Source organism: Arachis hypogaea, chromosome 1 (genome assembly GCF_003086295.3).
Source record: "Arachis hypogaea cultivar Tifrunner chromosome 1, arahy.Tifrunner.gnm2.J5K5, whole genome shotgun sequence".
Lineage (NCBI taxonomy): Eukaryota > Viridiplantae > Streptophyta > Magnoliopsida > Fabales > Fabaceae > Arachis > Arachis hypogaea.
Genome location: NC_092036.1, coordinates 2,437,408 through 2,454,254, shown reverse-complemented (window position 1 = coordinate 2,454,254; position 16,847 = coordinate 2,437,408).

Genomic DNA, 16,847 nt, shown 5'->3' with positions numbered 1-16,847 from the left:
AAGAAAAAAAATATAGAGACTTAATTAAAAATTTAGTAAAACTGTAAGGACCAACAGAATAATTAAACCTTATTTAAACAAATGACTACCATCAAATTCTAAATTTTTAAAATTCAAAAATAGATAACAAAAAATAGTCAATGACAATTTCAATTTTTTTTTTAATTTACAAAATTTTAATTTATGTAATCATTACCAACGATTACTGTTTTCTTAAATTTACTAAATTTTAGTATATGTAATCATGCACAACGATTCGCTTATAAAAAAAGTTTAGAACATTTAGTTAAATGAAATTATCACTTACAATTTTTTTTAATTACAAAATGTCACTACAAGAAAAAATATATTTATCGACGCAAAAAATCGACGGCTATCTCTCCCGTCGATATTTTTCGACAGCATACTGTCGATATTTTTAAAAACGATAATTAAAAATAAAACAATAAAATCGACGGTTAGGTCGTCGATTTTTTTATGATGCATTAACCTTTCTCATTATTGTCGTCACATTGTCGACGAGTCTGGCATAGAAAATACTTTTATTTTAAAATCGACGAACATGACGTCTATTTTATCATTTAAAATATCGACAACGTTACCGTCGATAAATTTGAACAGTCTAAATCGCTTTCTAAACCAAATGAATGGTGTAGATTTAATGTATATTTTTATTAACTCCATTTTATTTCAAAACATAGTTGAGATACTTGCACTGTTCTTTACGGTATTTTCCAACCCACTAGATTAAGGATTAATCTGTCGACTCATTTAAAGGTCTGCTGCTGGCTAATGAGTTGCTACATGTACAAAATGAGATTCAAATCTCCGACACTTGCTTAAGCGGACGAGTGAGTTGACCACTCGATCAACCCAAGTTAATTTACTGCAATCGTCTTTGATGCATATGGTAAGTTAGCAACTAGGTATGGTCTTAAACAGGATGGTTGGTTCAAAATCAGATACTTGGGTAACTATAAGTTTTGGATTGATCAAATGTTTGATCACAACATGAGTAATATGTTATGGTTTAACCGACCTCATAAGTTACCATTTCAAATGGATTCTTCTATTTGTTCTAGTTGAGTTTAAGGTATAAAAACAATGATTAAAGATTATAATATTGGGCCAAAAGTTCAAATTGTGTGAATAAATTATTTGACTAGTGTGTAAGCCAAAATTAAATGAAATAACAATAAGTAAAGCCCAACAACAAATATTTTATTCTTTGGAGACCCATAATATTTGTTGTTGATGACTAATCAAGATAGAAAGATGTAACTTTTTCCTTTGAACTAAAGTCAAAGTGACCGAACTCATTTTCTCTCTTCTCTCTCCAACCCACGCGATTAGCTCCAAGAACAAACAAGAAAAAGAAAATTCAGATTAGAGTTCAAATAAAAAAAAAAAAAAGATGATTATCAAAATCAAGTAACAAAAGAGAAAAAAGAAGAAAAGTCAAAGGTTAGGACACAAAAGCAAAGATCAAATCAAAGGGTGAATCAGAAAATTATTTCTATATTTCTGCTTCAATTGTAACTTGTTGAAGCTGCCTTCCTCCTGCATACACTGTTAAAAAAAGTTGAAGAAAATAGAGGCGATGAAACTCTACTACAAATCAAAAGTCAAGAACAAAATTTGAAGCAAAAGAATTGACGAATGACTCAGATCCTTGAAGAAAATTGAAAAAAGAAGAAAGAGAAGCATGTATGTAAGAATGCATGTCAATTTTAATCACTACTGCTGTTCCATATATTTTCTGTGTTGTTGTTGTGTTATTTAGGGAAGAAGAACAAGTCAAAGGTATTCAAATTAAGTTCAAGTTTTGAAAATTTTACTCTTTTTTAAAAGGGATAAATGGCCAGAAATTGAAGTAAGGAGTGAGTACACAATTTGGATTCTCATAGCTTACAATCTATCCCTTCTTCTCCTTCATTGGTTTACAGTATATTTTTTACTTTTTAGTATTAATCTTTCTTTATTTTTTTTCAATAAAAAAAGACACTAAATGAGGTATCAACAAAAGTTATTGAAAAAAAAGACAAAAAAAAGTTATCTAAAAAAAGCTACGTAAGCGTAGGACTACTATAAACGAGGATATTGGAAGGAAAATAGAAATTTATATTTTAATTTTTAAATAAAGTGGGTTAAGCCTAGGACTACTATAACTTATTAACACTATACAAGAATATGTGGACTTTTTTTTGGGCCTACTCTAAATTATTAATGAATTATATTTATATATTATAATTTAAAAATGAGGTTTTTTTTGTGAAAGGAGGGACTTGCTAATAAAAAAGGTGGGCCATCTCCATAAAATTTATTTTTTTTCAACAGAATTAAAATTTGGGGGGAGGGGCACTGCCCCCTTTAATGATTTGTGTTTTTGTCCATGTCCACATTTTATTAAGTTGATTATAATATATGAGTAAATTCAACTATCTTTTAGTAAAATTGAGTTTATTGTCCTTTTATTGAACTCTTATATATATGTAATTAGAATCTGGATTAGTGAATACAACTTGAGGTGGTATTTGATGGATGTGACGCATTGTAAATGATTGCGACAAAGGACAATCATGCTGTAATGTTAGATGAAAATAATAAGTTTAAGTAAGAATAATTATCATCAAATTATCAAAAGAATAATAATAAAATGACCACATAAAAAAATCATAAAAAATAGTAACTTGTACCTTAAAAGGATTGACTTCGATGAAAATCAAAAAATACATTCTTATTTTACGAAATAGTTAAGAAAGAATAACAAATTAAAAAATTAAACAAAATATTTTGACTCTTAAATTTAGACTCCTAAATTATGAAAGGAATGCTATATATAACCTTCAGTAGCGTAAAATTTATTATAAAAATTAATTATTGATATTAATATTAATTTGATACTATATGATACACATGTGTAGAGTGAATATTAACAAATTTATTAACAATTTCGATCATATTTATGTCTAATTATGTTTGATTAAAAATGATATTATAATGAATAATAATTAGTATAATTAGAATGATTGATAATTATAATGATTAATAATTAGTATAATTATTCATTAAATGTTGATTTTATATAATTATAAAAAATATATTTTTTAAAATAAATTTAGAAGAGAGAAACAAATATACTGATATCAAAATACATCACGTCAATATTTTTAACACCAAAAAACTACCTATTATAAAATAATATAATGATATGTAATCATATTTATGTGTAACTTTAACAATTTCTATCATTAACTAATCGATGTACACACATATACATATCTATGTGTGTGTATTATTCTCATCTTTAATAATTCATTCAATATACTATGATTCATATAATATTTTCTTATTAGCAACAATTAGATAGGTAAGAAATATTTGTATCATAATGGTACATCTTAGAAAGGAGTAATTTGATTTGGTACCTCCATATTAGGAAACTTATTAAATTCGCTCCGGATTTTTTTTCATATATTTTCTTTTCTTAAGATTTTCAGTTATTTCTTATTTTAGTCATATAATACACTCTGATTTTTACATTCTATGTCCACGTAATATTGAATTCTTCGATATTAATATGTCTTATTGATTTACTGTAGATAATAATATTTTATATTTCTTTATCATGATTTCAATACAAAGGACACATTTTGAACTCAATCAATGTCTTCATGTTCAGAATTAGTTGGTAATTAGTTATGCAGTGTTATTATTTTTGTCCTTTTTCATTTGTTTAATCTATTTTTTTTCAAAATGATCATAAAAAGGCTCCCTCCTTTTTTTTAGTGGTTTTCAATTATGGATACTGTCTATCATTAACCAATATGTTTTCATATCTATTTTCATATTCATTTTATACTTAACATGTTAGTATTTTTTTATGTTCTATTATATAATAATTACCCATGGTAATGGATGACTATCATGTTAAAGCAAAATTGGCAAGAACAAGAATGATTAATCTTATATTTATGTTCTTTGAAATTTCATTATGGCAATATAATTCTAGTTTAGTATTTTCTCATTATATTATGCAGTCAATTTGCTACAACACAAGAGGAATGAATCAAATATATATCCCTAGTTTACAACTTTACATCCACTTCAAAGTTAGCATAGATCCAACAATACTAACTCATTGTCAATTGGGTCTCATTCTCATCCATTAAAGAAGATTTCATCAAGTAGTTTGCAAAATTATTCTAATTTATATCACTCTATATCAGCCAATATTACATTACTCATAAACAATAACATTTTTCCCCGATCATCTTAACTTATTATTTAATTGTTACACATGATTATATTTTAAGTGCTTACTATTGCATCATATATACTACACTTTTATGTATTTTTCATGCAGTGCACAATGATCAACTCTGTGGTTTAAGCTATTTTGATAAGCTTCAACTAAAAAGTATTACCGATGGAGAGTAGAGTACATTCTCTTATCTTCTAAAGGGAAAGATAGTGATTAACAAGGACAATTTCCAACCTGAATCAACTTTCAAAAATCATAATTCGTCACCAACCAATGAATTAACATTAACTAATTACAAATCACAACAGAATGTTACAAGGACTCCACTTGCAAATGTATCTAATTAGTGAATGTTGATTAATCTTTTACAAATATGTATAAACATATATAACCTTATTGTACATAATTTTACTTTTATTTAATCTATTATTGACTACTGAACCCTTGTAATAGTTTTAGGTAACACACCCAATCTATCAGATAGATCAGCAATATTTCATCCAATTCAACAGAGTAATTCCTCACAAACTTTAATTAATAAGTCATACAACACCAGGAGATCAAGTATTTGTTCCAATGTTATTACTTCTAATATAATCACTACTGATGAAGACCCTACCAAACGTGCTTCTCATTGTAGGAGGAGGTTGATAATTATTTTTTAGTTCTCAAAATTTTATTAATATTGACCTATAATTTAGATAATAGTCATATTCATGATATAAACAACCTAATTACTAAATACTGTTACATACAGGAACAATACTAAAAATCACAAGTCATTAGTTCAACAAACAGATCAAACAATTTTAGCTATGACTAGGAGTAGTTTCTCACTATTAATAATTTAGTAACAACTAACGGTGATAATTCAAGTCAATATGACTATGGCAACCAATCAGGGGATGAGAATATATTGTATGAGTTCGAAGGTAAATTCCATTTTATATTTTATTTTAAAAATACTACAACTTGGGTAGTTCAATATTAATTTTCTAACTTTTTTTAGTAACTAAATGTTGATGCTTTTGATTACATTAATATTGAGATGGATTTCACGCCAGATATTTTTGTAGAATATGATGGTAAATTTTATACATTTATCAGTTTGTGATTACAATTCTTTGTTGCCATTAAAGTAATCACCCTTTATTCATAGACAATCCTTATTGATTAATTTCAGATGATGACATTATCTTTGATGATCAATACCAACAGGCTTATCTTTAGAAAGGTATTTCTATTTACTATATGTATTTTTGTTGTTTGTTCATTATAAAATTTTTAATTCATAACATTATTTGTTGGTGTGTTATTTTGTTTATAGACATATTGGATTTAGGTAGTCCATCATTTTCCTATATATATTGTGGTGCTCTAATGTGGGATCATGAAAGAATTTCTAAATCTAACAATAAGTTCAACTGCCTTTGCTCAATTCTCCACCCCAAACACTGAATAATTTGCATTCTAGCTAGGGATGGCAAAGGACCAAAACTCGTGAAAGTCGGCTCGCGTAACTCACCATAAAATGCGGGTTGGGCTAGAAATTTGAGATCGTTATAATAAAAGTCTGCCTAATTCGCACCGCCTAATCCACGGGTTTTGGTGGGTTTCGATGGGACGGGGTGGGCTTGCCCAGCGGACATTTGACTTTAAGACGATAATTGAATTTAGAACGTTATTTTTGAGCTTGTATTTGGAATGTTTGTTCGTTTTACTTTAAGCTATAATTTGGATTATGTTTGATTGATTAGAGACTTTGACAATGTTTAATTATATATTTTGGACAATTTTTGTTTTGCTTTGGACAATGTTGGTTTCATTATTTTGTTTTAAAAAACTTGGTTGATGATTATGTTAATTAAGTATTTTGAATTATAAAGACTTTAATATTTATGAATTTAAAAATTATACTTTTTATGTCTTTAGAAGTTATAAGTTTATTAAAATATTTGTTAAATTATATATTTTTTAATATTTAATAGTTTGATAATTTTTTCAAAAAAAAAATAGAATTGATGGGTTTAGCCCGCAAATCCACCATTAGGCGGGACAAGGTAGAAATTTAGGACCCCTCAATAGGCGAGACGGGTGGACTAGCCTGCCAAAGGGTGGGCTTTTGGTGGGGCGGGGCGGACATGCTCGCTTGCCACCCCCTAATTCCAGCAATGACAAAAGAGGAAAGTACTTTCAAAAATACATAAGAATTTTTAATGCAATGTTTTCTTTCACATCTTTAGCTGGTAAGATTATTCATCAGATCAACAACAGCACTGCTCCACCAGCACTTATATTAAGTAGCTAGAATTATCACTCTTGGTAGTTTAATTATATATATATATAGACAATGAGGTGTGTAACAGGAAATAGGATTCGTGTTGTCAGGTAATTTTTTTTTATTATGGTAGATCAAATACTATTTTATTAATACTTTAAATATGAATTGGTTGTTTCATCATCTTTTATATGATGAACTAGCTATTAACATATTTTTCTTAGATCTATACAATCAATATCCGATATAGAAGTTGAAATTGTAAACATATTAAAAGAGATGTTAGATAACAACAAGTCAACAATCACTTGGTCAAGTCATTCCGCTTTGCAAGGGGATAGATTCATGGTGTTTAATTCAATTGATATTACTCTAAGATTGATTAGGCACAAAGATAGAGATGATAAGAGATATAACTTACCAACAATATCAAAAGTTGCTTTTAGTTGTTGGCGATGTAGATGAGTCTATGCTAGAGACAGATATAATAATTGAGACAAAATCAAACCATTTGAAAAGGATAGATGTCACACATCTTTTATACCTTCCTTTGCAATATCCATTAATTTTCTATTAATTTTCAAAGATACATAATATTCGTATTGAATTTAAAAATAAAAATGAAAAACATCTTCCAAAACACCATTTGTCAATCTTATCGTCACCCATTGTGAAACCCATTGTCTTCTGTTATAGTAATGTATTCTTTTACATCTCCCTCACCATTCATGAACATCTCCAATCACGGTAGTGCATTAATAGTAGCATTCACTGTCCTTGCATAATATCCTCTTAGATGAACAACCATTCAAACACATAATCCCATTTATCTCTAGTAATGATCTTGATTTTGATACTTTCTTATTTATGGTTCTATTTTTTTAAATTTTCATTCCCAAAGTACACCAATTATGGATATTATTGTTGCTTTATTTGTTTTAAACATTATATAATTGGCATATATGTAAAGGAAGTCATGGATTGTACTGTGTTTTATTATTTTGATTGTAAAGTTGTTATAATACCCTTATTAATCATTTAATTAATATTGTTTAAGAAATTAAACATTTAACTTCTTTTCTTTAATTATTTCATTATTATGCATTTAGATGTTATATATATATAGTTGTTGTTGTTAATATTTTGGAAACCACTTTTGATATGATTTTTGAATTTACATATCTAAAATTCGTGATACCTTATTTAGAATAATTCCAAAAAAATATACGTTTCGACGATACAATTTTACACTTTATATTCAGTTACACTAACAATGATGGATCGTCGGCCTATTCTTGCTAGGAGATTGCTAACAGGTATGTAGCCACTATTATTGTCTAGTATTAACAATTCAGTTCATATTCAAAAACTTTTATTTAACCAACTGTAAATTCCAAATTAGGGTGCTACTATTTGTAGGCATTTTGTTTCCACCATACACATGTGGCCAACAGATGAGAATAGGATATTCTCTTTTTCGCTGTACAGTGGATAAGTTCTGGTTCATACATGATTTTTCTTACATATATTTTAAGTACAATTTTGCATTGCATATTTGTTAAATTATGGTTTTGTTTTTTCTTATAGGGTGAATGACCTTTTTCTCATGGTTTCCTCGATAAATACAATCACATGTTTAATATTGTGGTTTACTTTATAGACATAGTCGACAACTATTTAGTTATAAGTATTAATGGAAGGTCTAGAGATAAGTGTTTCCCAAAAGAATCCTTTGATAAGATTAGGAAATTTTAACTATTATGCAGGGGTATTAAAATTGAGATTAAGTAGGTTTGTTCTAGCTTATTCTTTATCAAATTAAAGAATATGATCAAATCTGACCTAGAGCTTGCAACCTAATGTCTACATAAAAGATGTGTTAGACAATAGGTGTACTTATGAAATAGAAACAAGATTTAATCTCCGTTATGACCTCAAGCATAACCAACAACATAGCATTGTTTTATCTAATTCAAACGACGATGACAGCCATGAAAAAAAGCATATGAGTTATTTAACTGAATCAAGTGATGACAACAAAACTTTTCATGCTACAAAATACACACAATGGTAGGCAACTAACATATTAGTTTTTGTTCACCACAAAATCATTCAACATGTTTAGATTCATATTTATCATTAAATGTACCAACTAAATGTGTTTTTATTATCTACATTTTTTAGGGACAGCGTACATGATGAGGATAATATTACTATAAGAAGCAGTCATTTAAGCTCTATTAGATTGGTGATTATAATAACATTTTTTATCGATTATGTTCTCGGATTAGTTTTTATATTTATAGTTATATGCAAATAATTCTAACTATAAAATTTAATTTGATTATGTAGTACATTCCAACTGCTTTTTCCAAGAGCTAAAACCATTTGGTGTTGGTATTATGTGGACTATAATTGGTCCTGAATCTTCAACCAATAATAGATTCTACTTTAAGTTTTTTAATAATTCTAGTAGGAAAATAGAATTCAAGTTTGGTTTTGGATGGAGGCCTTTTGTTACTACTTTCAACTTGTGACATGGAGATGTGTGTACATTCAAGGTTATATCAACATATCTATTTGAGATAAAGGTTGATATAACAATGGATGGTGGGGTAGAGTTGTTTTTTATGATACCATTCTTATACTGTTGAGTTGTAATGGTTGTTTTAAAAGTTATTATATTTATGACATATTCATCTTTATAATGTTAAGGTCTAAGACCTTTTATTTATTATAATTTTATTTAAAGTTCTATTACAAGTTTAGTGGTTTTTTACATTATTGTGTTTGCGTCCTACAAATTGATATAATATTTAATATGACGCAAAATTATTCCTATGTTACCATTGTTTCAAATAGGATTAATATATATAAGTTCATTACAAAATTTATCATCAACAATGCACAACATATAGTATAGCAACTAATAACAAAATTGATAACTAACATTCACTCCACTATACTTCATTCTTCTGAATACCAGTATAAGTATAATGTGTTCAGTTTGGTATAGTTAATTATTAAGATATATGTAAATTATAATACAGGAAAAACGTTGGGCATCGTCAAATTTATCGTCGGAAAAATGAATAAAATCCGATGGTACAATGTTTACCATCGAATTTTGTGTCGGAATTTATCCGATGGAATAAACTTCGCCAGTAACAAATTACTGTCGAATTTATGCGTTCGACGGTAATTTGCGTCGGATTTAGTGGCGGAATATGGATAGCAAGAAAACGAAATCTGTTGTAACTTAACTTCGAAAAATTTTTTACGGTAACATTGACGCCAAAGCATACGGCTTCACGCCACTTTACCGGCGAATTGATCCGATGGTAAAAGTCGATGAAAATATTTTTTCTTAGGATTTTTGGAAATTAGCTGGGCTGATCGACGGTAGATTTTTTTTATATTTTTTTCGTCCATCTATAATGTACCCTGATCAAAATGCTTCCAAGCTTTTCCGTGTGATGGATGCGTCATGATTCCATTATCTCTCTTGTTATTATGCCAGGTCACGTGAGGGGCTGAACTTATCGATGCATACAATCATTTCAGCCTAGGGATTAAGAGCAAGTAGTGCATCCCTTTCATTAGAACTCTCTTTAACCACCATTTACCAATCTGTTTTCTCTCGACTTGAAACCTCTATGATCCACAAAATCTACATTCAGTTAGGTCTGCATCACTCTTGTAATATAGCATACAACCATTCAAACAAAAATCAATTTTTACCAAATTTAGACCCAATTTCGAAACTAACTTATTTGCTTCGCAGTGGCTCCGGGGGATGCCAGTGGTCCCGACAGGTACCAGTTCGTTGCAAAGGGTGACCCACTTATCAAAAGACTCTTGGGTATGGTTTGACTCTGACTTAATACTTATCATTCTAACACATGCAGACAACTTCGAATGAACGCACCCCTCGAACAAAGGTTTCGCGACAAATTCTAACAGATGATAAAATCTCTTTGCCTCCGGGTTAGGCTCTTGTTCAGCCTCTTCCAACTCTATAACACCTATTACATCAAACACCATGCATTTCGTTGTATCTCTATTGGTTACCTTCCCAATTCATTTCTTCCATGTTCAGTTCTCTCACCATCCGAACCCTTGTTGATCGACCATCAGACCTATTCAAATTCAAGGCAAACTGGTTAGTTCCCTGCTCGCCCACTTCTCCATATTTTGTTCACATCCAATACTCATCCTTGAAACCATTATGGTAGAGGTGAAACGTTATATCTGAAGGTCCTAACGACTTAGTCAGCCAACATTTATGACACGGACGTGTAGATACCCTTTAGACCTAAACGTTTCCATGCTGAAGATATGCGCAACAAACGCGTCAACCCCCCTCAAAGAATTCAGGTTTTAAAGCCACATCCTCCGTTATCCCCATCATACATCCATAGACGATGACTTGGAATCATATTGCAATACACATCCTAGAATTCAACCAACAAACTTATTAAAATTTTAAAAAATTTGGCAGAGTATACCCTATAATTAGAATCTCCCGCCAAATAAAATTATTATTTTTTGACAAAACAAACATGTTTTAAACAATTTAAATAATAATTCGGCAGAATTTATCCTTAATTCAGAGACATCCATCAAATAAATATAACAGTTTTCATAGAGAAAACATTTGCAGGCATAAATTATAAAATACATGCATTCAATAAAATATCAAATCCTAACCGTTTTAGTGCGCAACCCCTTATAACTCCACAATTTTTTAGCAAACAAAGGTTTTGAGAAAGCGCCACTACACGACCTTCTCCCACTTCCGTCCTAAAACTCTATCCTAGGAAAAGTAAGTCCAACATACAATTTAAACAATTCATTATATTCAGAGATAGAAAACTAACACGGTTGTGACAGAGGTGGCAGTGACGGCGAAGTGAATAGCAACCACGGCAAATGATGCGGTGGGGACAACAACAATAGCAGAATCGACGACGATGTGCAGCGACGGCGACGACGAATGCTCCATGCGGTGGCAAGGCGACGTGCTCCAGACAGTCGCGATAGTGACAGCTTTGATGGCGAGGGAGAGAGAAGACGAGAAGAGAGACACAGTGTTCACAAAAGTAAGGTAGAAGGGTTTCGCTTTTGAATTTTACCGTCGGATTTACCAGCGGATTACTCCACCGATAAATTACCAAAATGACGCGTTTCACTAAACTGTGATACCGGCAGAATATACCGACAGAAAATTCGATGGTAAAATTTGCACAGGTGAGTTTTGTTTTGTCGCCAATAAATACCGTCGACTTTAGCAACAGAAAAGCTGTTCCGACAATAATCTTTTCTGGCGACGAATTTCTCCTCTTTTTCGTTGGAACATCCAACGCTAAATCTGCCAGTACAGGTCGATGCTAAATCTGATAGTACTTAACGCTTTTCTTGTAGTATTAATTCAGTATTTTAAATAATAATGATTACAGCATAATACACTCAAACTATTTATGGTAAAAGTATAAGTTCTCTTACAATTTATTATTTATAGATTTTCATCCTTTTCTTTTGTTAAATGTGAAATATTTTTATTCTCTGTGTATTTGACGTATATACCATTGTTATATATTCCACCAAATCTTGCCCAATTAATGTTTATAAAAAATAAATTAGATGTTCATTTTTTTTTTTACAAAATTAAATGTTTATTTTGATTGTTAATATACATATCTATCAACAAGGCCCAACCCATATTTGCCTTCTTTTATAGTTGTCCTCGCAATGTAAAACTATGTTACCTTCTTCATTTTTTAAATAACTTGAACAACCGCATTATGTTTTCTTCCACACAGTCATAGATTTTCTAACTTAAACAATGCAGGTAAGCTCTACTTGCTCAAACTTTTAATCTTTAATTTTCCTCATCTTTGAATCTTTCATAAATTTTATATAAACCATATTCCTATTTCGGTTTATTTATGTCCTCCATTTGCATCTAGGGTTTCCCCCTGTAATTAGTCAAATCTGTTTTCTATATATCAATATTCATAGTAGTGCATGATTGTATCTGTATTAATTGATTTTTCACCTAATTATACAAACTTTTGTTGCCTTATTTCATATATCCTTGCCCATTATCCTGAATACTGAATTTGAAAGAATTCAGTATGTTTTTAGTATTGTGTCCTTCGTTATTACCTCAAATTTATTTCTTTTTGGTTTAGTAATGGCAAATCGTTCACTTCATGGTTGAATAAAGTGTTGTTTGGTGGTTGTTATATATTTCTTTTTACGAACCCATATCATAATACGTATTCATACACCATAATTGTCATTTTTTAATTTTACCATGAATCCTCATGTGGCTAAATGTTTGAATTTCCAATTTATTTTATGATGTCTTTAATTCCAATTATTCACTAATTATGAAATCCAAATTAAATCTCAGTACTCTATTTTGCACATGGTTTTGACTATGGATGCTTATCTAGGAGTAAAGAATAAATGGAGGTAAATTTGTTTTTCCTCATTCACGTTTACAACATTCTAATAATATACAAATTTGTTTTTACAATAATCTATTTAGTAAATACCGAAAATATCCATCATTTGATTTTATGTAGGTTGATTTTATAAATCAGTTTTTATTTTTAATGATGACTCCACAAAAATAATGAGTATATACCCATTTTGGTCCTCACAAAATTTCAGACTGGACATTTTAGTCCCCAACTAAAATTAATTACTCGATTGGTCATTAACAATTAACTTCGTCAGTCACTTAGGTCCTTTATTCCGTTAATTCTAACGGAGGACAAAATAGTCCCTGATAACTCTAATAGGGGAAAAAATGGTCCTTGATCTCCTCTGTTTGGGAACGACACTGTTCTCTCCTAATTTCTATCATATCTCGCATAACACTAACAGTCTAACACTGTAACTTTAAATTACACAATGCATACTCTATAAATTTAATGTTCACAAGAAAAAAATTCTCAACTCGTTGTCGTCGTTGCCATCTCCCTCCTCCTCTGCCCTAACATTTTCATGACCACATTGTCCACCACTCCGATCGCTTCTTTCAGTTTCTTCTCCGAACCAATGTTCAGTAATCGCTTTAGTTTCCATATGAACGGCAACGATGACATTACTCGTTGTAATAGCTTGGATGCGAGGTCGAAGCTGTCTACCAACTTGGACTCCGGGAAAGAAGGAATGAAGCACTCGGTGTCTATTTCAAATGAGAATTTGCATATGATATCGAAAGAGAATCTTCTCATGATGTCCTAATGTACAACAATCTATATTGCTTGCCAGAGAGTGGAGAAAGGCGTGCCCTTGGAGTATTTGTGGAACTTGGTCTTGAGGATGTCGTGGACGTTGTCGGGGTTGGAGGTGATGTTATCAAAGACATGGAAGTGGATACTTTTGGTAGGTGAAGTGTAGATAAGGTGGATGTACTAGTCACAAAGATTTAGGAAGTGTGTGGTCCATGACATGTTGAGGTAGGTGCGACACGTGTGACAATTACACCATGACTTAATCTTGGAGCTAAAGAGGATGAAGAAAAAGATGGAAAAGAAGACTGTGAAGGTGAAGAAGGAGGGTATGAATGTTAGGGTTATGCAAGATATGATAAAAATTGGGGAAGAACAGTGTCGTTTTCGAATAAGGGGTCAGGAATCATTTTGTCCCTTGTTAGAGTTGTCAAGGATCATTTTGTCTCATGTTAGAGTTTTCAGGGGCCATTTTGTCTTCTGTTAAAGTTGACGGAGCTAAGGACCTAAGTGACGGACGAAATTAATTGTTAGGGACCAATCGAGTAATTAATTTTAGTTGGGGGCTAAAATGTCTGATTTGAAATTCTTTAAAGACCAAAATAGGTATATACTCAAAAAATATTCATGACAGCACTACAATTGAGAAGGATTTAAAAATGGATTGCAAAGATTGTAATTTACAACATAATCAACTGGATGTTATTGAAATCATCGACCTTAGTAATAAACCATATGGAGAAATACCCGCTCATGGTGGAGATCCAAGCGATGGTGGAGACCACTATGAGGATGATGGACCTAACATGTACAATTTTTATGTCATATTATAATCGCCTTTTGTTAACAATTTTTTGTTTAGTCTATCTTTTCGTATCAATTATAATTTTATTAATATTATTTTTTTTGTAAACAGGCCTATGTTTTATGATCCACACACTAAGATAATCTCCGTGCATGATGTGAGATCATCTAGACTTATATATTATAAGTATTAGTTACTTATATTGTTTATTCATTATTTTTTTTAAATTTTGAACGTTGTAAAATAATGCATTATGCTTAACTAATGTGTGCAATTAATATTTTCTTTGTTTTTAGTATATCCCCCATTCTTTTGCATTGCAGTTGCTTCCTTTTGGCCATAACATTATTTAGACCATTGTTGGTCCTAAGAATCCAAGTGGGAGTGTTTTTCACTTTCATGTTCTTTATAGTCGTCGGAGATTAAAGAAGTGCAAATTTCTGCAAGAATTACAAGTTAAAGGTTGGTAATGTTTGCATATTTCGAGCATGAGATATCAGTTAAGATTGAGAGAATTTAATTTTTTAGTTAAGTATTTCGATTTGAAATATATCTATGGTTATATAATATGGCACCAACAGACGTCTTAAAATTAGTATGGAATATTTGATGAGTTAATATTCAATTTGGTTTCTGAACTTGCATTTAAATCTTATTTTAGTCCTTGAAGTTTTAATTGCTTCTATTTATTCCAAACTTTGCAAACATGACTCACATTAGTCCTTGTAACAATTTTCGACACACAAATGTTAATAGAACGCTGACATAGACAACTAGATACCCATTGAAATTTGTAAAACGATGTCGTTTTGGTTTTGGCGTTCAAATAGCCTAAAAACGATGCAAATCACTTGTTTTGAGAGAAAAAGTTTGAATAAATACCATTTACAATGTTGTTTTTAGGCTATTTAAGTGCAAAAACAAAAATAATGTCGTTTCACAGAGTCTAACTTGGTATCTGGCTGTTTACGTCAGTGTTCTGTTGACGTCTATGCGTCGGAAGTTATCTTAGGGACTAACATGAGTTATATTCGCAAAGTTTAGAAATTAAATAGAGACAATTAAAACTTTAGAGACTAAATTGAGATTCACGTACAAGTTTAGAGACTAAATTTAAGAATTATCATATTTGATAGATCACATCACTATTTTATTAATATCACTTTATTATATTTTATTAATGATATTTTCATAGAAGTATTTGTCATTGGTCATTTTTGTTGTCATCATCCTGTGTATGTGAATTTAGTTATAGATTTTGTGTGCACATAATGTATTTGACAGGGTAATGTTAGTTTTAATTCCCGTGCTTAGCACGGATTCATACAATAACTATTTTAGTAAATCGCATATATGTTCTCAATATCTAAAAAAGTGAGCTTAGATTAAATGATTATATACATATTTCTGAATCATAATTCATAGTGGTTGACTTGTGAAAAAAATGTCTAGGAAAGTTGATAGTCTTACCACGCCTATTCTGCATGAGATTAAGCAGTTTATTTATGGTATGAGATATCAGATATCCTAGTTCGACTGAGTTGGAGCCACAATGGGAGTGGTGGCTTGTAGCAACAAAAAAGTATAGTGCAAGGCAGAGTTATAGATGGTTATTAGAGAAAACATTAAATTGGAATGCCAATAGTAACTGGAATTGGTTATGGAATACAAACATTCCGAAAAAGTTCAAATTTACTATGTGGCTTGGCTTACATGATGCTCTACCAATTGAGACCTTTCGATTCAATCGACATTTAGCTTCTTCAGATATGTGTAAGAGACGTAACAAGGCACAGGAGACTATGGAGCATTGCCTTAGAGACTATGAACGATCAAAGGTAATTTGGCATATGTTGGATCCTAGTATGCTGGACTCGACGGCTGGTATTGCACTTGAAGAGTGGTTTCGAAAGGCCTTGGCTAACAATGAGGCGTCTTTTGGTGCAGGACTTTGGTGGGTATGAAGACATAGGTGCAGTGACATATTCAATACTAACAACTTTTGGACAGACTGTAGGTTGTTGCCTTGGCCAGAATTACCGCCAAGGACTAACAGGTTTACAGGAATCGAAACAATGCATTTAGATAAATTGTCTATGTTGGGAACCACCGGTAGACAACAGTTTTAAAATTAATTGTGATGCAAGCTTGTATCTGAATTCAAATTTAGCGGAATTTGGGTGTATTATTAGAGATTTTAAGGGAGATTGGATATCGAGTTGTTCTGGAAGCATTCCCCTAGTCTATCATCAA